Source organism: Ixodes scapularis, unplaced genomic scaffold, assembly GCF_016920785.2.
Source record: "Ixodes scapularis isolate PalLabHiFi unplaced genomic scaffold, ASM1692078v2 ptg000058l_1__unscaffolded, whole genome shotgun sequence".
Classification (NCBI taxonomy): Eukaryota; Metazoa; Arthropoda; class Arachnida; order Ixodida; family Ixodidae; genus Ixodes; species Ixodes scapularis.
Genome location: NW_024609900.1, coordinates 1,434,591 through 1,460,246, shown reverse-complemented (window position 1 = coordinate 1,460,246; position 25,656 = coordinate 1,434,591). Strand labels below are relative to the sequence as shown.

General features: G+C 50.7%; 2 pseudogenes; one reads left to right on the top strand and one right to left on the bottom strand.

Moving 5' to 3' along the window:
• Window positions 1-3,141: 3,141 nt before the first annotated feature.
• On the top strand, window positions 3,142-6,146 carry LOC121047346 (annotated as a pseudogene).
• A 17,646-nt stretch (window positions 6,147-23,792) lies between these two features.
• On the bottom strand, window positions 23,793-25,219 carry LOC121833918 (annotated as a pseudogene).
• Between the last annotated feature and the right edge of the window lie 437 nt (window positions 25,220-25,656).

Sequence of the window (25,656 nt, the reverse complement as noted above, 5' to 3'; positions counted from 1 at the left end):
CATCGGTAGCCTGGGGAAAAAGAAAGACAGGACTCTTCGGTTTTGCGTGGACTATCGCCGACTGAACGCCGTAGCAAAAAAGGACGCCTACCCGCTACCACGCATCGACGACACTCTGGACCGGCTACGCCACGCCCGATACTTTTCGTCCATAGGCCTGAAGAGTGGGTACTGACAGATTGAGGTCGACCAAAGAGATCGTGAAAAGACTGCTTTTGTCACGCCGGACGGGCTGTACGAATTTAAAGTGATGCCATTCGGACTGTGCACAGTACCGGCGACGTTCCAGCCCGTAATGGACACCGTTCTTTCCGGCTTGGAATGGCAAAGTTGTCTCGTCTATCTCGACGACGTCGTGGTATTCGCAAGCAACCTTGACGAGCACCTGAGACGTTTGCGAGACGTGCTACAGGCTATCCAGAATGCCGGACTGACACTGAAGCCGTCAAAACGTCCGTTCGCTTACGGCGAGCTCAAATTCCTCGGCCATGTCGTGAGTGCTCAAGGTGTAAGTCCTGACCCTGCGAAGACATCCGCTGTCGTCGAATTTCCGAAGCCATCAGACAAGAAAGCCGTACGAAAATTTCTTGGGCTGTGCGCTTACTACAGACGTTTTGTTCGCGATTTTGCCAAGATTTCTGCACCTCTCACGCATCTGACGAAGGACGAAGTGAACTTCCAGTGGGGGGAGGAGCAAGAACAAGCATTCAACGAGCTGAATTAAAGACTCCAGTCGCCCCCTATCCCCGGACACTTTGTTCCATCAGCGGAAACGGAAGTTCACATAGACGCCAGGAACACCGGGCAAGGCGCGGTGCTCGTCCAAACACGAGACGGAGCAGAGAGGGTGATTGCTTACGCGAGCCGGGCACTGTCCAAGGCAGAGAAACATTGCTGAACAACCGACAAGGAATGTTTCGCTGTCGCCTGGGCATTAACGAAGTTCCGCGCGTACCAGTACGGGCTCCCGTTCCGCATAGTCACGGACCACCACGCTCTCTGTTGGCTCGCCAACCTCAAGGACCCGTCAGGACGCCTTGCTCGCTGGAGCCTTCAACTGCAAGAATTCGACGTGACCATTGTGTACAAGCCTGGCCGTAAGCATAGAGACGCCGATTGTTTGTCTAGGGCCCCAGTGGAACCTCCTCCCGAAAGCACCGACGACGACGATGACGCCCGTTTTCTCAGAGCAATTACAGATACCGACATGGGAGCACTTCAACGAGACGACCCCGAACTTCGCGCCGTGATCGACCACCTCGAAGGCCAAGGAAGTTCCGTTCAAGGAAGTTCTGTTCCGTGATTCTTGACCCGAGACTTGTCAAGCTTCGTTCTGCAGCGAGGCGTACTCTTCAAGAAGACCTTCGGAACCGGCAACCCTGCCTGGCTGCTAGTTGTTCCTGCCAGCCTGCGAGAAGAAATCTTTGAAGCATGCCACGACGACCCGACGGCTGGGCACCTTGGCTTTAGCAGGACGCACGCCCGGATCCGTAAGAAGTGCTATTGGCCGAGGCTCTCGAAAACCGTCCATTTGTATACACGGTCGTGCCATGAGTGCAAACGAAGTAAGAAACCTCCGACGAAGCCAGCAGGACTCCTGCAGCCCATATCTGCCCCGACTACGCGCTTCCCGCAGGTTGGAATAGATTTACTTGGACCGTTCCCACACCGACGCAAGGAAACCGTTGGATTCTCGTCGCGACCGATTATCTTACGCGATACGCCGAGACGAAAGCCCTTCCGTCGGGAACAGCGGTGGAAGTCGCCAAGTTTTTCGTCGAATCTATTTTCTTTCGACATGGCGCCCTTGAAGTCTTGATAATCGACCGAGGGTCATCGTTTTCGGCTCAGCTCACGCAAGAGATCTTTCGCCTCAACCACACCAGCCATCGTCGAACCACCGCGTACCATCCGGAGACCAACGGGCTAACGGAGCGGTTCAACAAGACGATCGCCGACATGATCTCCATGTACCTCGGTGTAGAGCACAAAACAGTGGGACGAGGTGTTACCATACGTCACGTTCGCCTACAATACCGCAGCTCAAGAAACAACCAGATTTACACCATTCGAGCTGGTGCATGGCAGAAAATTGACGACCATGCTGAACGCGATGCTGTCCCATGAGCCAGTGGATGACGGATGCGACGATGCCCCTGCAGTCAGTCAGAGAGCAGAGTTGGCTCGCCAACTAGCTCGCCTTCGAATCCACAATCCACAGCGAGTCGACGCCCGCCGGTATAACCTTCGTCGCCGGGACCTCCACTTTCAACCCGGAAACCGGGTATGGGCGTGGACACCGATACGGCGCCGCGGACTCAGCGAGAAGCTTCTCAAACGCTATTTCGGACCCTACAAAACCATTCGACGCCTCGGCGATCTGAACTACGAACTTCTACCCGACAGAACGCGCCCATCTGCAAGACGCCAGCCACGACCCGAGGTGGTGCACGTCGTCCGGCTCAAGCCGTAGTACGAACGATAGAAATTTGGACTCTCGTCCAAGAGTGAACTGTGGACTGTGGCTCGCGTCTCTGCTATCCTTTTGCTGTGAATCTGTGTTTTCGTTTTGTGCTGCATCGGGACGATGCACCTTTTTGAAAGAAGGGAACACTCCCGCGAGCGCAGCTGACCAAGCAGGCAGCGCGCTCGTGGCCTAACAGTTATCGCGCTCTCCTTCCACGCAGAAAACCAGCGTTCGATTCCTGGCCGCGGGCACGCATTTCTGTTGTCTCTAATGCGATGTTCTGGTAAATTCGAGAACCGTGTTGGCTGATTCGAGGTAAGAATTTTCTACTCGTCGAACCTTCTACGCCGACCATTCCAGATGCCCACGCGTGTACATAAGGGGCTTCGCGTGGCAAGCCAAGGTCAGTCTCGCCCCAGCACTCGATCCTGCGGTTTCGCCGACATCGAAGCCAGCGATGTTCTGCTGTTTTCTTCTATTCTCTTTTCGTTTTGGGCACAAGTCGGCCCCATTAAACGTTTAGTTTCTTCAGTTATCGTCACCTCTTCAATTGTCATTCGTGACAGTATGAAAGAGAGCATAGTTTTGTGGCGATAGCCACTGATGATTAAGGAAGAAGAAGAGACGCAGACAGCCGCCTTTTGTCTGTCTCTCCACAGTTTTAAAGTGTGCTCATGGGTTACGGAGCCCGCGGTGCCAAAACACTGTTGCGTTCCGCGTTGTAAGTCAAATGCTGCAAAACATCCGGAACTCTGCTAGCACGACCTGCCGTCTGGAGAGAAATTCCGGCGTGCCTGATTGAAGAACATTTCGCGACAAGGCAGCGAGAAGGGCAGCCAGTGGCAACCAAGCTTCGCCCCCCCCCCCCCCCCCCCCAGGAGCGTCGTATACTCCCTTCATTTTAAGAAGCAGGACCACAAAGGTACGGATGAAGCGAAAGTTGCTGCGACCGACAGCGGTGCCGACACATTTCTCTTGCATCCGTTGTACATGCAATCAGCAGGTTCAAAGAAGTGCAGAACGCTTGTTCGTGTGCCTTCTAACGCGTCCACGTCACATGCGAACGGTAAAAGTCAACAACGCCAAATGCAGTCCCCTGCAGAAAGAAGACCAGCTACTGATGAGTGCGAGGCTATTGAACCTTGCCAGCAAAAAGAGTTTAAAGTGGAAGAATTCACGACGTCATTCAATATCACAGGATTCATGGAAGATGCCAAGAAAAACGCGCACGCCCTTCAAATGAAAGCCAAAATACTGAAGGAGCGAATGGAGAAACTGCGACAAACCTGCGACGAATTTCAAGAGAGATTAAAGCAGTATGAAGAGGACAGAGTTATGCAGGCCTTCATGAACGATTCAAAAGCCGCATCGGAAGGTGACAAGACTGCAAAATTTGTCATGGAACAAATAACGAATTTTGACAAGGCAAGAGCATCATGGCAAGAACCAACGCTGAGAGAATGCATACTATGGAAACGACAACATGTAAAGGATATGACCACGTACGCGCAAAGAAACTCTTTAAACTGCCCTGCTGAAGTGCGTTGCAGAAGTCTGTCGGGTCGCCCGTGGGAGAGACCGGGGTCACAAGCCTCATCAAAGAACGGCTGCAGGTGGAGAGATGTCTGCGCTCAGAGAAGGAGCCCTACTGCAGCCTCATCATTTACAAAATATCGATTGAGCAGAAAACATATTTATGATCGCCAAGGTGACAGAATCTTTGGGCTTGTTGACATCAGACGCGAAGATCGATCAAGAGTCACAGAAGTCACCAAGAGGCTTCTTTGCTTCGTGCTACGTGGGCTTTCCACAGGTTAGGTGATATCAGTCGGCTACTTCTTTACAAGAAATTCGAAGCACGACCAGCTCTGGATTATTACGCTCAATGTCATGAAGGCGGTTGAAGAGGCAGGATTTTGGATAGTTCGCATCGTCACTGACAACCACCAGACAAACACCGCGATGTTTCGACAGATGTCTGACGACAACACGCTCCAGCATGTTGTGCCGCATCCGGTACGTGAAGGTGAACCGTTGTTCGGCTCTTTTGACCACAATCACTTTAGATGTTCAAAGTTGGCTTTTTGTTAAAAGCCCTCTACAACATTTAACAAAATTTGTTGGTCGAACCAGTGCGACTTCTGAGCCGAGCTCGTGTGGAACCAAACAATCTAGAGATGATGAAAGTGTGCCGCGCAACGTTGATATTTTCACGTGTAGTAATTAGCACCCTCGAGTACTTGCAGAAGAATCCTCAGTCCCACGAGAGGGCTCCAGAATTCCAGTTCTTGACCTCAAACATCACATTTATGAAAACGGTAGGAATGTGGTACGACCTCCATATCTCTGACTGGAAATCGAGATAAACGCCTTTCGTCAGAACAGAAGGCAATCGGCTCTCATGGCTTGAAGTTGATTTCCTCAGCTACCTCGAGAATAGTGAACTCGAAAGAATCAAGTCTCGGGTCAAGTCCCTCACGAAAGAGACCTATGAATCAACCGTAACGACAATCAGGTCAACGGTCGCCGTCATTGAGTATCTCCTGACTGACCTCTAGAGAGAACAAACTTTTGAGGCAAAATAGGGTTTTTGTGAGACAAAAACTTGCCTCTAGTGAGTATTCTTTCGCTGACTTTTTTTTTAAACTTCACATTTAAGTACGTTCTGACGCGACCTCTCAACATCGACCCGGTTGAGTCTCTGTTCAGCTACTTCCGCCAATTCAACGGAGGTAACGACCGTGTTGATGACAGAACAGCGGTTTTCAAGGCAGAAAAGTTGCTCAAGGTTCGTTTGTTATATTGCAATCTAACTGATCTTATGTCCGTCGCCCAGTTTCTCGAGAACAGTGTCAGTGCACACCGATCAAGTTTCTTAAAAAGTCCCAATTTCGGCGCACAGGTTGGCATTTTGGAGGCTGCCAGATATGGAAATGCGCCCTCTAGTTTGGAGTGCCAGACGGCGCTGAAATGTGCCAGTTCCACTCGTGAAACAGGAAATCCTGCAGTTCCTGAGGCAGCTTTTGGTGTGCTTTGGAAAATTCAGCACTTGATGAAGTACAATAAAGTCTCTTCTGAACTTGAGTTCGCACCGCTAACTTACATGGCCGGCTACTTGGCCCTCATTTGCGAACAAAACGTGATTATTTTTATCTGTAGATATTGGCGTACTTTCAAAATAAGTAGCTGAAGCATTCAGCCTAGCAAAGCAAGAGAAATGTCAGAATGAAAGCAAGGAAGGCTAATGTGTAGAGCCCCCTCAACTTTGCAGGTGACCTTTCCTGAATGCAAGCTGTAACTTAAGGGAAATGCATCACGTGACGGAGCCTATCAGTTCGTGTTTAACCTTGACCAAGGAGGACTCAGCTATCCACGGCCTTAAGCTGTCCGAGTGTGCAAGCTCATCTGCACCTTTCTCGAGAGGGCTCTACAGTCGGCAGAGATTCGTCTTTGTGAACGGTTTTGCAAGGTCCTCTCGAGCGCTGTGCTTCCACACCTTATGGACTGCCCGCTGATGTGGTGCACTAACTGCAGAGACCCGTACCACAGCGAAGAGCTCTGCGATCTCTTTCTCCTCGGACCTCCTTTGGCAAACTGGGCTGATGACCTGAACAGTTCTCTAGAGAATATATTGAGGCTTTCGCGGAAGCATCTTTCCCGAAAGGTAGTCCGCTTGTGAACTATATGCCTCCCTTGATCTGTTTGTGAACAATGAAGTTTATATTGCTGAGGAGTCGGTTTCTTATTGTTCTTCACAGATAAGTAAAAGGAAAAGCTCGAGCGTGTTTCAGCGTCGGTTAAAACCTGAAATTATATAGACTAGCTATATCTCACTATAACTCATATATCACAGTTGTAACGAAAACGGGGCAACACTTACGGGAACAATCAAACGACTATTCGCTCATACTGCCAGCTGAATCCGGCTCTAACGCGCAGCCTGCAGCTCAGTGAGCTCCTCGCAGAAAGAGTCGTGTGCTTTTATTCTACACAGATTAGTCAGATTATTCATGCAATCTGGCATAGACCAATCTTACTAGGCGTTCGGCGCATGCGTGTCGGCGCCATAACTTTAGTTCACAGGAGGCAGACGGTCGTGCCTTGCGAGGCCTCGTGTCGTCTCGTGCTCCACACACGCAGCGCTCCAGTGGGGTTGTCGCACGTGCAGAAAGACTAAAGTTCCCTCGATGCATTACGGCAGCGGTGGCGTAGTCAAACTGGCTGGTGGGATCGGTCTATTGAGACTTGCCGCTTCACGAAAAACAAACTAAATAGCCACACTGGGCCGGGTCGGGCGGACTGCCCCTCCTTCGCCGTAACGAGCGCCATGGCTGGCGCTGCGGTTTAAAATAGAACTTTCACTCTCACCAGCGGAGTGAAGCATACGACAGGACGCTCCCAAGGGGAGTCCTAATCGAGCGGCCGTGACAAGACTCTCGATACCGGGTCATTCCATGTGAAACGTCCCAGACGTTGCGCCCTACCCCTTCCAATTAAAAAAAAAAAAAAAGATTTATGGTATTTTACCGAAATATCCGTAGCCATGTCCTGAAATATCTTTGGAGAAAAAACTTTTTTGATGACGTGAGTGCGGTTTTAGTTTTTTTAAAAACAGAGTGAAACTAGGCATCACTCAGTAATTGATGAAAAATCAGCTTTTTAGTAAAACACCCAACAATATTTTTTTCTTAAACTTGCACGGCTTTCGACTTACAATGTGGTTGGGCTTGCGAAGTTTTGTTTAATTCAAACATTTTTTTTTAATCTAAAAAAAAAATTGAGAAGTTTAGCAATTTGTTTTTGTATTAAAAAACATCTAATTGCTCCCGGGACTTAATAGAACTTTTTACCGGCTACCCTGCAGGTATAGAATCTATAGGAAATGTTCAAAACCGTTCAATTAAATATCTCGCAGTAAACAAAAATCCTGAATTTGCAAAAAAGTTCGTTTTGACGCATAAATAGCCGTTTATTTCACCTTGAGGCGACTCAAGTAAAAATACGAAATATAGTGGGTTTGGAAGAACAATCAATAATATTTTAATTCTGAAATTTTGATTAAAGTAATTTTTGTGTAATGCGAAAACAGATTTTTTGAAGTTGAACCACAACCCGTGTCGCTTCTTAACGCCTCTTCGCCGCACAGCACGCCACCTGCGACGATAGCTGACACGATTAGGTCCAAAGAAAAAACGGAGTTTTCTGCCCCTTCCCCTTGTCCCTCTTTCCGGCTGCAAGGGAAGAAACGGCGGGTATCGTGTAATAATCGGAGGTGCCGCCAGCGCGTAGCAATCGCAGGGCCGTTGTGCCCTTTGTACCCGAGGGCGGCTCGAAACGCGATGCCTAAACGACGGGCGGCATCAACTGACCAGGACTTCTCCATGCCACGCCAAAGTTACCACTGCCACCTCCGATTCTTAAAATAAAATTGATGGCTCTTAACTGTAACCTTTGTGGTGCCTGTCTAACATATTTTTTTGACGAAAAACAAATTTCATAGGGTGATGGCGGTTTGAACTACCAAAAGGGAGGGGAAACTACGAGTCATTGAAAAATTAATAAAAAGTAAGATTTTTTTACGGAACACTGGAATATTTTTTCTAAAAACCCTACGGTATTTAGATTGCTATGTAATAAGGATCATGGTTTTGGAATTTGGTATGCTCGAAGCAGATCTTAAAAAATCAGGAATATATGAGCACTTTAGCATATTTTTAGTTTTGTTACAAACTATGGCTTTCCTGCATGCGACTGCAAATACTCTGTCAATATTGTTGGGTGTTTCACTAAAAAGCTGATTTTTCATTAATTATTGTGTGACGCCTAGTTTCACGCTGGTTTTAAAAGTTAAAACCGCGCTCACGTCATCAAAATGTTTTTTCCCCAAAAACATTTCAGGGCATGACATTGCAGCCAATGGTCATAAATTTTAATTTTTTTGGGGGGGAAATTGGGAGGGGTCGAGCGCAACGTCTGGGACGTTTGACATGGAATGACCCTACCATGACCTACTCTATACTTCCGACCACTCCGTCTGGAAACACTCCACCAAGAACCTCCCGTAGGGCCGAGTTTCAGCGACGCGTATGTGGCGGGGCCAGGAACTCGGTATTCTTTCTTGTCTTTCTCCGCGCTTCACCAGGTTGTGTTCGCCTCTATAACGTTGGCGGTGCGCGGGCGCAGCGAATACTATCTGGCGTTGGCTGCGCAAAATAAAAAAAAAAAGCAAACTAAGTAACGATTTGGACTCCTTCAGTATCCTTTACATAGAGAAAAACATTTTACAGCGTGAACGCGCTTGAAACCGGAAAGCGCGATCAGCTGGCACGGATAACAGAAGGACCTGACGAGGTAGGAGGACTGAGTTTTTGAGCCGCCTAGTGAGGACGCCTCTCACTAGGTGGTGCTGAAATTCGGCCCTCAGCCTCCAACCAACCAACCAAGAGGGGGACATCGGCCTCCAACTCCAACCAAAAGGGGAACATCGGCCGAGTGATGCTTGTGCGTGCACTGGCACGCTTGAAAGGGGCTACCTCCCAGGGATTGGACGGGGTCCCGGCGAGCGTTCTCAAGTCCTTGGGAAAAGATGCAGTGGAGCAGCTGGCGGATATCTTTGGAGCAGTCTTAAGAGGAGAGGAACCTGTGCCCCAAGACTGGAGGGTCGGCCGCGTGGTTCTGATCCCGAAGAGAGGGGGCGACAAACAGTTCCTCAAGGATTATCGGCCCCTGACCGTGACCTCTACGGTATACCGAACCTTCGCCCACATTATCAAGGAGCATATGGCAGCATGGGCAGAAGAGAACGAACTGCTCACCGAACTTCAGGGCGGATTTCGAAGGGGTCGAAGGTTGGAAGACAACCTGTTTACCCTCACGCAGTGTATTGAAATAGCCCGAAAACAGGAAAGAAGACTGCTGTGGTGCTTTCTAGATGTGGCAAAAGCATATGACAGTGTGCCGCACGCGCAACTCATGCGACGTTTGGAGGAGCTCCACCTTCCTGATCGGTGGCTAGCTGTCATACGGCGCCTATACTCACGCAATACAGTAATGACGCAACTGAAGGGAGTCGACTCAGAGCAAGTCACAGTGACGAGGGGTCTCCGACAGGGGTGCCCACTCTCCCCGCTTCTGTATATTCTGTATGTGTCAGGGTTGGAGGAACGCCTGATCCAGTCGGAGGTGGGTTTTTCCCTGACACACATGGAAGGAGGCGTAGAGGTGAAGTGGATGCTGCCGGGCCTCGCCTATGCGGACGATATTGTATTGACGGCGGAGACGGTGGAGGACCTGCAGCGTCTAATACGTATATTTCAGACGGAGGCGGCTACGTTGGGCCTTCGGTTCAACGCCAAAAAGTCGGCAGTCCTTCAATTAGCCGGGTCCGATGAGGCTAACTTAAACAGTCTGGTGGTGAACGGCGAGCCAACACAGGTACAGGAGTCGTACAAATACCTGGGAGTTGTACTGACCAACAAGCCGGAGTACTTGTCCGATCATTCTACCCACCTCCGACAGACAGCCGTGCGAGGTACGAATGTACTCCGAAAACGTAATCTTTGGAGTTGCAATCGTTTTCTGGTGACTCGCGAACTCTGGAAGGCGGTTGTGGTGCCTGGACTAACCTTCGCCAATGCGGTTCTTTGTGTCCCTGGCACAGTGCGGGAAGTCATGGAACGTCGTCAACGAGAGGTCGGGAGGCAGGCTCTGGGCTGTCACGGAATGGTGGCCACCGAAGCAGTCCAGGGAGATCTTGGGTGGTCGTCGTTTGAGGCCAGGGAGGCGACCAGTAAGATAACCTACGACAGTCGTCTCCGTCTCATGGACCGCGGGCGGTGGGCAAAGAGACTCTTCGTCTACACGTATCTCACGGGAATGCAGACTGGCTAGAGGAAGCGGCTGTATCAGTTAGAGAAGAAATGCGGCTTCTTTTCAACCCCTGTAACTGTTACATCAGGCAGGAAGTGGGAAATGGAGATTCGAAATAGGGTGAGAGAGGAGGAGGCAGCTCGGTGGGCAGAGACGGCGAAGTCCAAGTCGACGCTATCTATGTACCATCGATATAAGCACGAAATTTCAGCAGAGACTAGGCTATACGGCAACAGCCTGGGCAGCCGGCTCCTCTTTGAGTCACGCGCAGGAAGGCTGCGAACGGAGGTGTATCGCCGTCGCTTCGACCAGACGGTGGAATCTGCAGCATGCCGTGTGTGTGGTCAGGCGGATGAGACAATCGAACACCTTGTGCTGTCGTGCACCGGTCTGCAACCAGTTCAACCGGCGGAGTGTGGACAGGCAACCCGGGAGCTCCCACTGGCAGAGGCACTCGGCTTTGGGTCTGCTTCCAACGCAGTGGCAGACTCTGCGGGTGGGACTAACGACAACGCCAACGCCGACGCTACACCGAGAACCAACGGAGGGTGGCGTGAGCAGGTGGAAGCCACGAAGCGAAGATTAGAGAACTGGTGGATGCTAGTTCGCCAACGGGGATAACCGAATCTCCACTGGCAAGGTCCCAAACTCTATGGGACCGCCCGATTCAAAAGGGAACAGCCGCAAACCATCATCATCATCATCATCAGCCTGGAGCAGGCTCTTCAATAGGGAGCGCTCAGATAAAGTGGTCGTAAGTATAGAGTTGGTTGTGCTCGATAAAAAGATATTGCGAAGCAAATATACATACAATCATACACGGTATAGCGCCCCGCAGTAACAGTATCGATCGGCGAATGCAATGACCTGAGGAGCGCAGCCAGAGCGCGAAAAATCTCGGAGGCCAATTCGAAAAATGCTTTGCGGGACACTATGCCGCTAGGATCGCTTCGATTTGGGAAGAGGTCCAAGTAACCGAGATGGTGAGCCAACAACTCGGTTACCACTACCAGCGGCACAGGATATAGGGCCGCTTTCAGGGAGGGGGGTCGGAGATAAGAGGGTGAGAAACAAAAGTAGGTGTGGCAAAAAAAGACGGAGACGATGTAGACGCAGCAGACGACTGACAGATGTGGTAGGATTTCTCAACCTCCAAGGAGCGAGACGTGAACACAAATGGGAAGAGCTATATAGGGAGTTGGAGGCGGAAGGAATGACGCTTTTTGGAGTGGCAGAGACGCACCTATGTGATATTGAAGAAGCTCCAACCGATGCAAATTGGTGTTGGGCTGGACGCAATCGTGTGGAGGGACAGCGTCGAGGTGGGGGAGTTGGCGTGGTGTGGCGCAGTACATCAGTATGGTGCAAGGAGCCACGAGACTGTTGGGACCATATTTGGGTAACGGGAGAGATCATCGGGATTCCTGTTGCCGTCTGTATAGTATACGTGTCGGTGGGAGCTGCGCGCAGAGAGGAGAATCAAAGTTTAATGAGCTGTGTGGAAACCGAAGTCAAGGACTTGGCTGCTACTAAAGACATTCTCATCATGGGGGGTTTTAATGGACACGTGCATGAACTGGACGGATGAGAAGACGAAAATGGGCGAGCGATGCTGCGGATGGCCGAAGATAACGCTTTGGAGATACTAAATCTCAGGGCCTCATGTGAGGGTCAATATACATGGAATGCCCGGGAGAGCCAAACGTGCATTGATTACGCCTTAGTCTCACAGAATTTGGCCCGCTATCTGGTTCACACACACATTGATGAAGCTGGTGAACACAGCATTGGGAGTGATCCCAACCGGATACGGTTAGAATTCTCCAAAGCTACACCAAACATAATAAGAGAAAAGCACTCTCCGACAGGTCGTTCCCGGCTATCTCCATCGGCAATGGAGAAGGTGGTGGAGGAGATTGAAAACAGCACCAAGAGAAAGAGCGCGGATGGATACGCAGAATATGTGACAGAATTAAGGCGCCTCATCCGACAACATTCTAGAAAGGAACGAGGTGGACGACGACTAAGAAAGCGTTGGTGGGACGCGGAAGTTCAAGCCGCCATCAGATTAAGACAGGAGCTAAACAGGGAGCATCGCATGGTTCTCCATGGCGGCCCGGCAGACGCTGTCGCAATAAGGTGGCAAAAGTACAGGTTGCAGAAGCATACCGTAAAACAGCTTGTGCAGGACAAAATGGCCCAGGCTGATGTAGCTACAATGAGAGACATCAGTTCAAGTGGTCGAGAGGCACCCAGAAAGTTCTGGCGATATATGGGAACTCTCAATGGAAGAGACCAGTGTCCAGCAATCCCGGACGAAGACACAGGGCTGCCCACAGAGCGACTTGGGCAATGCCTTACAGACCATCTCGTTGAAATTTTCTCGCCTCCAGGAGAGACACCACTACAAAATCTCTGCCCCAAGCAAGGCGCAGACTGTGCACTTGATTGCAATAATGTAACAATTGGTAGGGTGTCAGTTATACGCGCACTAGCGCATATTAAGAGCAACACCTTCCAGGGATTAGATAAAATTCCGGCAAGGGTACTCAAAGCACTGGGCAAGGATTCCAGGGACCAACTTGCAGCACTTTTTAATGATATTGCAGCTGGGAAAGAAGAGATTCCTCGAGACTGGAGATGCGGCAGGGTTGTCCTGATTCCTAAAAACGGATGTGACCGTCAATACCTTCGACAGTACAAACCCCTGACCGTGACAAGTGCGGTGTATAGGGTATTCGCCCACATCATGAAAAAGCGCATGACCGCATGGGGAGAGGAGGAGGGTATACTGACAGAAATCCAAGGAGGCTTCCGACGGGGACGCCGATTAGAGGACCATCTTTTTACCTTAACACAATGTATTGAGGTTGCACGGAAAGAGGAGAGGAGCCTAATATGTTATTTTCTTGACATCGCGAAGGCCTATGATAGTGTTTCCCATGCCCAGCCCATTGTTAGCCTACAACAGCTTGACATGCCGCCGGAGTGGACAACACTCATCTCCCGCTTATACCATGGCAACACGGTTATGACCCACCTTGATGATGCTCACTCTGATGAGGTGCTGGTGACGAGGGGCTTACGCCAAGGGTGCCCACTTTCTCCCCTATTGTATATGTTATATGTATCCACCCTAGAGAAGCAACTTATACAATCAGGACTGGGCTTTTCACTAGCACATTTGGAGCATGGTGATCGAGTTGACTGGGTTCTACCGGGATTGACGTACGCGGACAATGTGGTAGTGACCGCAGAATCAGTGTTGGAACTGCAAAAACTTCTTGACATATGCTCCAAGGAGACTATGGGACTTCGTTTAAATTTTAATACCAGCAAGTCAGCGGCGGTAGTGTTTTCGGGCTCCCTCGAGACAACTCTCAATACCCTTCGTCACGGAGGGTCCGATGTACCAATTCTTAATTCTTACAAGTACTTGGGCATCGCAATGTCGAACGACACAGACTACCTTCAAGGCCATCACACCCATCTCCGCCAAGCAGCCCTACGAGGAGCCAGCATTCTCCGTAAGCGAAGCCTCTGGAGTTGCAACAGGTTCATCGTTTCGCGGGAATTGTGGAAAGCAGTAATGGTACCCGGACTAACATTTGCAAATGCAGTGGTGTGTGTCCCAGGAGATGTCCGCGCCAATATGGAGCGTAGGCAGAGAGACGTGGGACGCCAGGCACTGGGCTGCCATGGAGAGGTCGCCAACGAGGCAGTGCAGGGTGACCTGGGCTGGTCCTGTTTTGAGGCTCGGGAGGCTTCAAGCAAGATTGCGTATGACGGACGCCTTCGACTTATGGATAGATGCCGTTGGGCGAAGAGACTGTTTATATACACCAACTCGACTGGGCTGCGGACCCGCTGGCAGAAGCGCCTCTATTAGCTTCAACACAAGTACGGCTTCTTCTCGGAGCCTGTTGATGCGTCGACAGAGACTGAGTGGACGTCGGAAGTTAGGAAGAGAATCCGAGACTGCGAGACCCAACAATGGCTCCAAGAAGCCCAAACGAAATCGACGCTGGAGGTGTACCTCGCCAACAAAATAACCATCGCCTCGGAAGTCCGGCTGTATGACAACAGCCTGGGTAGCCGCTTCTTGTTCGAGGCACGTGCCGGGGCACTGCGGACGCTGTGTTATAGGCGTCGTTTCGACACCACTGTCACGTCAACAATGTGTAGGGTGTATGGGGTAAATGACGAAACGGTGGAGCATATTGTGCTAGACTGCGCGAGACTCAAGCCGTCCCGGTCGCAGGACAATGGCCCAAGACGTCCGAGACCCTTAGCGCTCGCTGAAGCGTTGGGCTTCACTGACATAGAAATCGGACAATCCACAGAAGTCTGCCCAGCTACGGGGCTGAAGGTAGCCTCCAACGACACAAAAAGGCTTGTTGCAGACACAAAAAGGAGACTGGAGGACTGGTGGCAGAAGATCCACCTCAGGGAGCATTAAGACACCTACGCTCCCAGGCTTGGGCACAAACCTTGTTTGAGTCCTCCCGATTCAAAGGGAAATAGCAGCATCATCATCGTCATCATCATCATCTTCATCATCAGGTCTATTGGGGTTTTTGACAAAAATCCACCAGAGGACGACCAGCACACCTAGCAGAGCGCGTTGAAAACTACAGAAAATACAGAAATAATAAAACACATGAAAGATGAACACAGACACACACACTTCTTTCACTGTGTGTGTCTGTGTTCGTCCTTCGTGTGTTTTATTCTTTCTGTGTTTTCTGAGGACGACCACGGCGAATGTGCTCCACGCGCGTCACGTGCGTCACGTGCGCATGGATAGCATATGGTTCGATTTTCATGGCTACTTGCAGCTGCTGCTTTCTCTTCGTAGCTCACAAATCAGGCCGGTTCGCTATGAACGTCTCAACCAACAGAAAAGTGCCAGCTACTCCTGGAACCGTCGAGAGCAGTCGAATCTTGAGCGTCACCGTGATAGCGTGCCTGATAATGGCGTTTGCTTGCCTGACTCTCGCCTTAGTGATTCTCGTCGTGATGACCGACACAAAAGGAACTGCCCCGAAAAACGACACCAGTTACTGCTGTCCCGACGTGGCATCACAACTCATCGCGGCCGCCAATTTCACCTTGGACCCCTGCGGAGCTTACACCAAGTACGTTTGCCACAACATAGACGCCCTCAGCAGAAATAAAGTAGACAAGCAATCCTTAGAGGCGCTGCGTATATCCGCCACCATCGGTCTATTCCGAAGTTCTGCCGGGAAATATGTCGCCGCGTTTCATCGAAGCTGCCTGTCTAACCTAGATCAGGGCTCCGATCTGCCCGAGAAAGCCATGACCGCACTTCTAGAGATGACCGGAGTTTCAAAAACCGTGAGTCGGACGGACGTTCTTCGCGTTCTGATTCAGCTGTCCGTGCTGCACGACCTTCACACACCTGTCGATATAACAGTGCTCCCACTTTACGAAGGAGGCAACGTTTTCACCATGACTCCCGATGAGCATTCAACCTTCGCCGGAGGTAAATACGATTACGTGCGACAAAAAGTGCTCACTGCGTACAACGAAATATTGCGAGTCAACGTGTCAAAAGAAGACCTGTCGAAACTGCACTCGTCGTCATCAAAAACGAAGCTAGGGAGTATGACGTGTAATGATAGCTTTCAGGTCTTGCACACACTCGTTTCAGGCGTTTCTCAGCAAGAGTGGATCGCCATGGCAGCTCCGTTTCACATCGGGCCAACACCGAGTGTTATGTGTTACACGGACATCGACTTCATTTCGGAAATATTGCACGCCCTGACCTCGGAATCCGAACGTCGGGAAGTTCAGCTTGCTCTTCTCTTGGTCATGTGCAGCGTGGACCTCGTCTTGCATCGCTACGCGTATCAACCGAACACCAATTCTCTATTTTCGAGGTGCGAGAGCTGGACCAACCAACTGACGTCTCTCTGGAGAATCATCGCCCACGAACAACTAACGGATTCACAGAGGGACCGCGATGTGCGGAGCATATTCATCGCCACGAAGAAGGCCGTCAGTGGTGACGTGCTGGAGCTCTTGCATCCTGTTGACGCGAAGGAAGCTGTACGCCTCCTGTCCACAGTACGCCTTGTTCTACCGAAACAGCTGATCCCCGATGATCTGCCGCTCCCAGAAGCCGAACCCAACTACTATCTGAACGCCCTTAGAATGAAGCTCTACCGAGTCACTGTAGACAAGCGGCTTGAGGCGTTTGTCCTAGACCCGTACGAGTTCAACCACGCGTCGCTGGAGACGACCATCAGTCGTCTCCATAACGACGTCATTCTGGTGCCTTCCTTAGCCTACCCCTTGTTCAGGTTCGGCGACGACGTGGATCCCGCCATCAACGCGGCTACGGTGGGCGTGGAGATGGCTTTCGAGATGTGGAGTCTCGTGTTCGACTTCGACAACTGGTCCGAGGAAAGTGCCTCCAGAATACGAGAGCACGTCGCTTGTTCTTCCGTCGGGATCTCGGGGGGCCGCACTTTGCACGCCAAGGCCCGCTTGTCCATTAAATCGGCGTCCGCATCCGTGCGAGCAGTTGGCAGACCCTGGCAGCTGCCTCAGTACGTCTGGGGCCACAACCGTCTGTCCAGGGCACAGATGTTCTACATGAAGTTCGCCACGCAATACTGCGCCGGGTGGAGGGGAACGAATTCGGTAGACGATGTGCTTACGAGCCTTCGTGACTTCAGAGAAACATACAACTGCCCCATTTCTGCGAGCAAGGCCGTCAACTGTTCTTCCAAGTACTAATTATAGGGATTGTATCCAACCTTTCAGTATGCATTTCCGATTGATCCGTCCACTACACACCCATCTTTTTTGATGCAACGCGTCGGTTGTCTACCCTTGCCTAATGTACTTTAAAGAAAAACTCGGCGATCGAAATACTTGAATTTGAACGAAAGCTGCGAGTTTTACGCACAGCACCCGACGCAGCCGATGCTACGATCAATAGGGCCAATCAAACAGTTTCACCCATCTGGGCTAACCATTTTTGTGCGTTTGCTATTACCAACTAAACCAATGACGCAGAGTAAATCCGCTATGATATTGCACTTCTGTTTGGGTTTAGCCTGCAATTGTAAACCCACAAAAAAACTGAAAAACAACGAGCGCCGTGACTATGCACTTCAGGCACTGCTTCATCGGATCTATCCGATGGTAGCCTCAGCTGCAGTCGGGTATAATATGAAACAAACTATAGGGCCTCTGAACTCGTCAAACACAAAGCCGAAGTTGACGGAGCCCACCGATTGGCCTATCGCGACGACGCCTTCGGGCGTTTTTCGCCGACGTCCACTCGACACGCTGCGCGAAATTTCGGCTCCGACTTTGTGTTTGACGAGTTTAGGGCCCAATGTAACTTTGTGTTGTTTCTCTGTGCAATTCCAGAGAAAATATAATGAATATTATACTATTTTGACGAACTGTGTTCATTCTAACAACCAGAAGCAGAGGCAAATAAGTCATTTCACGCCTCTTTTTGTGATTGCCCGTCAAGATTACTTAACGTCGAGACGTTACCTGGAACAGACAAGATGTAAAACCAAATTTTTAGAAATGATCTAGACAGCAAAAAAATTAACGTGTAAATTGTTCTTAGGAAAAGTCGCATTTTGTTTTGTCTTTAGTCGGTGGCAGGTTAAGTGCAAAGTGGAAGCTCCTCCCACCTCTTTCCAATTTACTCAACCTCTCACCGACCAAAGAAAAACCGCATCTCCACGTGGTGAATGATGTTGATTGGGGCGAAGCTCTGCTGGTGCTTGTCTGCGTTGACGGTGAGCCGCAGCATGCCGAGCCTTTCGTTCGTTTTCATCCATATCACGCTGCGGTCAAATACTCAAATGCGTATATAACACTGATCTCAATGACAATTGCTGGATCGCGCTTGCCGCTCCCGCAAGTGAAGCCACCGGAGGCAACCCTGCTGGGATACGATTTCCCGTTTTGCTAGCCTTTTGCTGCGGTTTTCCAGCGTGCTGTAGACACGTTTTCTACTCGTTCGTCGTCATTCGCCGAGGAAGTTTTTTGAGAATCTGTGTATTGTTGAGACTTGCCGTTGTGAACACGTGGAAAATTTTACGAAAGTCCAGTGTCGCAGGAAAAAGGCACAACGCGTCGAAAGGAAGGGCTGGTGGCGTGTTCACAGCTTCCTTGGCACGCCGAAGTGCCGTGTCTCCGTGCCTTCGCGCGCTTGGATACCGACCAGGAACCGACGCCGTGTGAATGTGTTTAGCGAGTGCAATGCGCATGAAGCCGTATCAAAACGTACAACTCGTCGAAAACGTGTCGCCGGTGTCGCGGCGTGATCAAAGCTTCCTTGGCACGCCGAGTGATGCATCTTTGTGCCTTCGCGCGCTTGGATACCGACCAGGAACCGACGCCGTGTGAATGTGTTTAGCGAGTGCAATGCGCATGAAGCCGTATCAAAACGTACAACTCGTCGAAAACGTGTCGCCGGTGTCGCGGCGTGATCAAAGCTTCCTTGGCACGCCGAGTGATGCATCTTTGTGCCTTCGCGCGCTTGGATACCGACCAGGAACCGACGCCGTGTGAATGTGTTTAGCGAGTGCAATGCGCATGAAGCCGTATCAAAACGTACAACTCGTCGAAAACGTGTCGCCGGTGTCGCGGCGTGATCAAAGCTTCCTTGGCACGCCGAGTGATGCATCTTTGTGCCTTCGCACGCTTGGATACCGGTCAAGAATTGACGCCGCGCCAAAGTTCTGAACGTGTGTCGCGCGTAGATGCCTTTAGATCATTTATATATATCGGCCACGGAGTTCTGGATCGTCCAGCTGTTCCGGTGAGTTGCTATCAATAAAAGGGGGAGATCTGTTCGTGTTCTTATGTACTATATTAACCATGGCTATGTCCCAAATCTACTCTAATAGATTCCGTGGGAGCACGAATAGGGCAACGTTGTGGAGCCAGGGGGGTTTTCGAAAGCAAAAGTACAAGACGGCGAGAATGAAAATCTTTGAAGCGCGGCCGATATGGTCGTGTGCAATCTGTTGACCAATTACAATCAGGCGAGCCGCGCTCAAACGTCAAGTGCAATTAAGTAGGTTGATAATAAGCCAGCACTGATCAGTGATGAGGAGCTGTTTTGCACGGTATTGTGTAAATCGTCTGGACGAAAAAAAACGTACCTTCCCCCCATCTTCCGCCGCTAGTGGACGCTGGATTAAGCTCGTTCCTAAACCGCGAGGGGAAAAGACGCTGATCGAGAGGCACGAACAGCTTCACGCACATTGCACTCGCTAAACACATACACACGGCGTCGGTTCTTGGTCGGTATCCAAGCGTGCGAAGGCACAGAGACACGGCACTTCGGCGTGCCAAGGAAGCTTTGAACACGCCGCCAGCCCTTCCTTTCGACGCGTTGTGCCTTTTTCCTGCGACACTGCACTTTCGTAAAATTTTCCACGTGTTCACAACGGCAAGTCTCAACAATGCACAGAGTTTTCAAAAAACTTCTTCGGCGAATGACGACGAACGAGTAGAAAACGTGTCTACAGCACGCTGGAAAACCGCAGCAAAGGCTAGCAAAAATGGCAAATCGTATCCCAAGCGAGTGAAGTCCGGTGGCTTCACTTGCGCTGCAGCGAACAAGCGGGGAAGCGCGATCCAGCAATTGTCATAGAGATCAGTGGTATATAACCACACTCCATAACACACATTCTCTTTCTGGCATGAATGAAAACGAACGAAAAGCTCGGCATGCTGCGGCTCACCGTCTACGCAGACAAGCACCACCAGAGCTTCGCTCCAATCAACATGACGCACGAGGACACAGCGCACCCGTAACAAACACTAGGACAACGTTCGCAGTCACACCAAAAGAAAGGGACACTTACACAGCGCTGACTTCAACTCTTTGTATATTCCCGCCTTTTCTCTTCTTTCACGTGTAATGCTTAACCTAGGCCTCATCTTTTTCTTTCTTTGCTAAAGGTTAACTGTAAAAGTTTTAAGCCAGAAATTGAAAATTAAAAATTAAAAGGAAAAATTAAATGAAAAATTAAAATTGAAATTACTGTAGATCAATGATGCAAAGCTAAGTAATCCAGCTCTTTTTGTGACAGCGCTATAGATGGATTACTAATACACCTGCCGTTTTGCCTGGCAATGTTCTCCGCTTCTATTATTTCCCTTGTGAGCTGGTCTCGACTCCTTGCCAGCACCACACACTTGTCAAGTTCCGCTGTGCACCCACAGTCCCGAATGTGTATGCCAACATGTTCAGAGTTCTTGTTGATGGTGGACAGGTTGTGTTCTCTAAGGCGGTGGTTTAAACACCTACACGTCTGTCCGATATATGTTCTTCCACAGGACAAGGGGAAGGAGTAGACCACATTTTCAGTGCATTGAACGAACTTATTTCTGTGATTCGTTGTGCAGGACGTCGGTGTTCTTGAAGGAGTGTTTACCCTCTTGCACAGGCTGTAGAGCTTGTTCGGAGCGGAGAAAATAACGTCCGTGCCTACTTTGTTTGCTATTTTCTTGAGGCCATGAGAAAAATGATGGAGATATGGCACAATCACTGGTCTTTTTGCCCTGTCCCGATGACTTTTCTTAAATCGCTCATCATGCTTAAATTCTCTGAAAAGTCCTTCCGCCACTGATGTTAACAAGGATGGTGGATATCCAGCGCTTTTTAATCTCGACACTTGCCCATCAAAGCTCCTTTGGATGGAATGGAAGCATGACTTCGTAAGAGAGTTCTTAAGGCACAACCGCGCTATGCCTCTCTTTACGAGTTTTGAATACGCTGAGGTGAATGGCAGAAGTGGCTTCTTTCCCCTTGGCTCGTAGGTCCAGCACGTATGGTACGGTGACGTACAAAGACGAAGATCTAAGAATCTCAAACTTCTTTCACTTGGAAGTTCGTGGGTAATCTCCAATGGGTTCATGCACCTTTTGAAACTGTTGAGAATGTCTGTTACCAAGGCTGTCAGATTTTGGTCATCGGTGGCGAGGACAATTAACATCATTCACCACGTGGAGATGCGGTTGTTCCTTTTTTGCCCTACACGAGTACGGGAGCAGGTGCTCTCGTGCTCGTGAGCACGTGAGCGCGTGATCTCACGAGCAGACGCACGTGCACTCGACGGCGGACGGACATGCGGACATGGCTAGAGCCACTGTATATGGCCAGAGCCGTATATGTAGAGAGTTTGGTCAATGGGAGGCGCGGGCAGAGGGGTCCATATCACAAGATCGAATGACATTTTAGCGAACGGCGACAGTTGAGCGAACGGTCGTTTTAGCGAATAACGGGGGCGCGCGTTAACCCATCCGTCGCGCTGCGCTTTACGCCGCTTCGCGGCGACAGTCTGCGGCAACTCATTACAAAAATATGAACTCATTTGGCCCACCCGAAAACGCCGCTTCGCGGCGTCCCACTATTCGCTAAAGTGTCGTTCGATGAAACGTGGGCGTTCGCTAAAACGTCATTCGATCAAGTGAGTGCCTCCCCGGGCAGAGGCACACTCTTAGAAAAAAGGGTATGGATAGTCCTCCCTTAGGGGAGGAACGGTCTTGTAACCTATGTTCCTTTAGAAAGGGAGTGTTCGAGGCGGGGTTTAGGCCGCACGTCCGGAGGTTTCCTGTCTCGTGGCGACGTCCAATCCCCGAAGTGAAGAACCCAGGGGTTCAGTGGAGGTGGGAGACTTGGCAACGTAACGAACGGTTTAATTACATGGTAGCGATACAGTCGTCAAATTCGAGAGAACAACGGAGCAGCCTCGCGCTCCGCCTTATATAGGGTCCGTTTCTCCCTCACTCCCCGCCAGGGTAGCCAGTGCGATGCAGCAACCCGCCGTCAAGTGCGATGCAGCAAAGTCCGCCGTCCAGTGCGACGTAGCCAAAGTTCTCCGCAGTTAGGCCATGCCTCTCTCCCTTTCCCGAGCGCACCAACCACCACGCACACACACACGTCCCGCTAACGTCACGGGCGCGTTGAGACTTGTTGCCGCAGGCCCCGTCACGCAGGCGACGGTCCGGGACTCGTCGGGACTCGTTTCGCGCAGGCCCCGACAAGCGGGCAACGGTCCCGGACTCGTCTTGACTCGTTTCCGCAGCGTTGAAACTCGGAAGAAGGTCGCCGAAGGTTCCATTCTTAACAGCCCCTCCGGGGCCAGGGAAACCTCGAATGGCCGGTGATACTATCGCTGGCCTGAAGAGGTGGGCTTGGAGTAGGCCTTGAGAAGATGCTGCAAGCACTAAGCAAACTCCCAAACCTCTCACAACGGAGGCATCAGCGGAAACGTCCCCCACAACACCACGCCACACCGCAGTCAAACGCTCGGAATCCGCCAGAGACCCGCCAGACTGGATTACGGATTACCAAAATTTGCCAAAACAATGCAATTTAAAACCTTAGGACAATTTCGGGTATCAAGACCCGCTGTCGCCAAAGCAAAACTCATTTTTCCAACGAGGTCACTATGAACAAAATACAAAAGACAAAACTTCGCAATTGGTGAGGTCATTTTGGGGTTTTAACGAAGTGCCCCCACTTTGATCCTTATTCCCGTGGATGACCAAAATCTCTGAGATCATCCCTACTCTTTTTGGTGATATCAGAAAAATCTGCTCAACCCCTCGGCATTGCCGTTAAATTTTGCCTTTCCTGTTTCTTACGCTGAAGTCATAGTGATCGATTTTCACGTGATTTCGAGACGTGAAAATGCGGTCCTTATAGCGCCGATAAAACAATCCGCCGTTTTCATGCCCCGTCACATTGATCCTAGCAATCTGCTGAGCTGTACCGCGAAACCCTGACACACTAGGGTCGCTCTTCTGCTCGACTGTCAAAGACACTCTGTCTACTCGCAACAGACGATCAAAACTACGTGACGCCGGAGCTACGAGAGATCCTTTAATGATCCCGTCTTTTTCCGCCTTTTTCGCCGGCGCGTTGGGACGGCGTAAGCTTTCTAGTGCTACGAGGTCGGGCTGTTCTACAACCCGGACCCCCTCATCCCGTTTCTCGGCCTCCAACTCTGGGAGTGCTTGCTCCCCGTCAGCTGCCTTTCGCTCTGGATCACTCGTTAACAAAGGGGGGAGCTGACGCGATTTGGACCTCGTACATGACTGAACTGGGAGGCACTCACTTGATCGAATGACGTTTTAGCGAACGCCCACGTTTCATCGAATGACACTTTAGCGAATAGTCGGACGCCGCGAAGCGGCGTTTTCGGGTGGGCCAAGCGAGTTCATATTTTTGTAATGAGTTGCCGTAGACTGTCGCCGCGAAGCGGCGTAAAGCGCAGCGCGACGGATGGGTTAACGCGCGCCCCCGTTATTCGCTAAAACGACCATTCGCTCAAATGTCGCCGTTCGCTAAAATGTCATTCGCTCTTGTGATATGGACCCGACTGAACTAGTCCTCCTCCCAGTTGTTGACCCCTTTCGCGCAGCAGGAAATCTGACCGGTTAGAAAACAAATAGGGATACTCCAACGGGACTGTTTGCGAGACAGCCGCCTCTGTAACTAGCTCTCCGAACGGGCCAGTTATGCTTACTCTCGCCATAGGCAGACATACACTGTGCTTCTCGAGCAGCTGCTTGATCCAAACTACCTTTCCAGTAAAGTCGGATGTCGTCACATACGACGGATGAACAACGTCCATCGTCGCTGCACTGTCCCGAAGCACCCTGCACGGCTTTCCGTTTACCTGGAGCTCGTGAAGATAGGGACGAAGAAGCTCCAGGTCCCTGTCACTACCGCTCACGTACGAGAACACAACCCGCGGTTTGTTACACCTGGCCGCTGTGTGTCCCGGCTCCTGACAGTTGTAGCACAGGAACGGCTTCCTTGCCTCGAACTGCCCTTTTTGGCTTTTCCGTGCCTCGTCTCCGTTCGAGGGATCTCCGTTCGAGGGATCTCCGCTCGATGGATCTCCGCTCTTTTCTGGGACCTTTTGTCCTGTTTCTGGCTTCTCGGGCCTGTTTTCTCGCGAGCCGTTTCCCTTTTGGACGGGCTTGCGCTGATCGCTCCGGCCGGGTTCGCTTTCCTCTCCGCTCAGCTTTCTACGCGTCGCGTACACTTCGGCTAGCTCAGTGGCCCTTTCGACAGAGTCGACTCCCACCCTATCCTGCACCCAGAGCTTGACTGACTGCGGAATGCTACGAAAGAACTGTTCGAGGCACACACACTCGACTACCTTGTCTCGGCTTTCGTACACTTCCTCGCTCTTCAACCATTCTATCAAGTTGGTTTTAAGCCCGTACGCAAATTCCGAGTAGCCCTCGCTGCTCTTTTTGGATGCGTTTCTAAACCTTTGACGGAATGCCTCGGCAGAAAGGCGATACCGCTTCAAAAGGCTCGACTTCACCTTGTCGTAGTCGTCCGCGTCTCTAGTACTAAGGCGCGCGACAACCTCTGCAGCCTCACAGGGCAACAAAGTCAAAAGCCGTTGCGGCCACGTTTCTGGGGCTAAGCTCAACTTCTCACATGTCCTCTCAAAGTTAACTAAGAATAGGCCCACGCCTTCCCCAACTTTAAACGGCTGCAGGAGCTTCTTCATTTGATACGACTCGGCCTCACTTGCTCGTACAGGAGCCCCAACTCTACTGTTCTGCGAGTTTAATCGCTGTTGTTCAATTTCGAGCTCTAGCCTTTTTAGCGCTCGTTCCTCTGCCGCTGCAGCCTGCGCTCGTTCCTCTCTCGCTGCAGCCTGCGCTCGTTCCTCTCTTGCTGCAGCCTGCTCCTGCTCTCGTTTCTCTCTCGCCGCAGCTTCACTTTTAGCGTTCTGAAGTAATTCCCACGCAATTTTAATTTCCTCTGCTTCCGCGCTCTCTGAAATTGCTTTACTGATCTCAGATTTCTTCATCTTTTGCTCCACCTCCACACCCAATTCTTCACATAAACAGAGTAAATCTGTTCTCAGTAACCTCATTAGATCCATGATCGCTGCTTTTTAGCTTTGGCTTTGTTCTAAAACTTGTCGCGAGGTTGTACAAAAACCTAGCGCACGAGTCAAACACTAAGGATTCCCAGCAGTTCAAAATTAATTACCCATAATCTGAAGCCTGGCGAATCTCAAAGCAAAGTCCAAAAGCTCACCCACAGATGTAGCACGATGTCGCATGGTCCGATCCCAACTGCTGCCAACCAGTTGTTCGAGGCGGGGTTTAGGCCGCACGTCCGGAGGTTTCCTGTCTCGAGACGATGTCCAATCCCCGAAGTGAAGAACCCAGGGGTTCAGTGGAGGTGGGAGACTTGGTAACGTAACGAACGGTTTAATTACATGGTAGCGATACAGTCGTCAAATTCGAGAGAACAACGGAGCAGC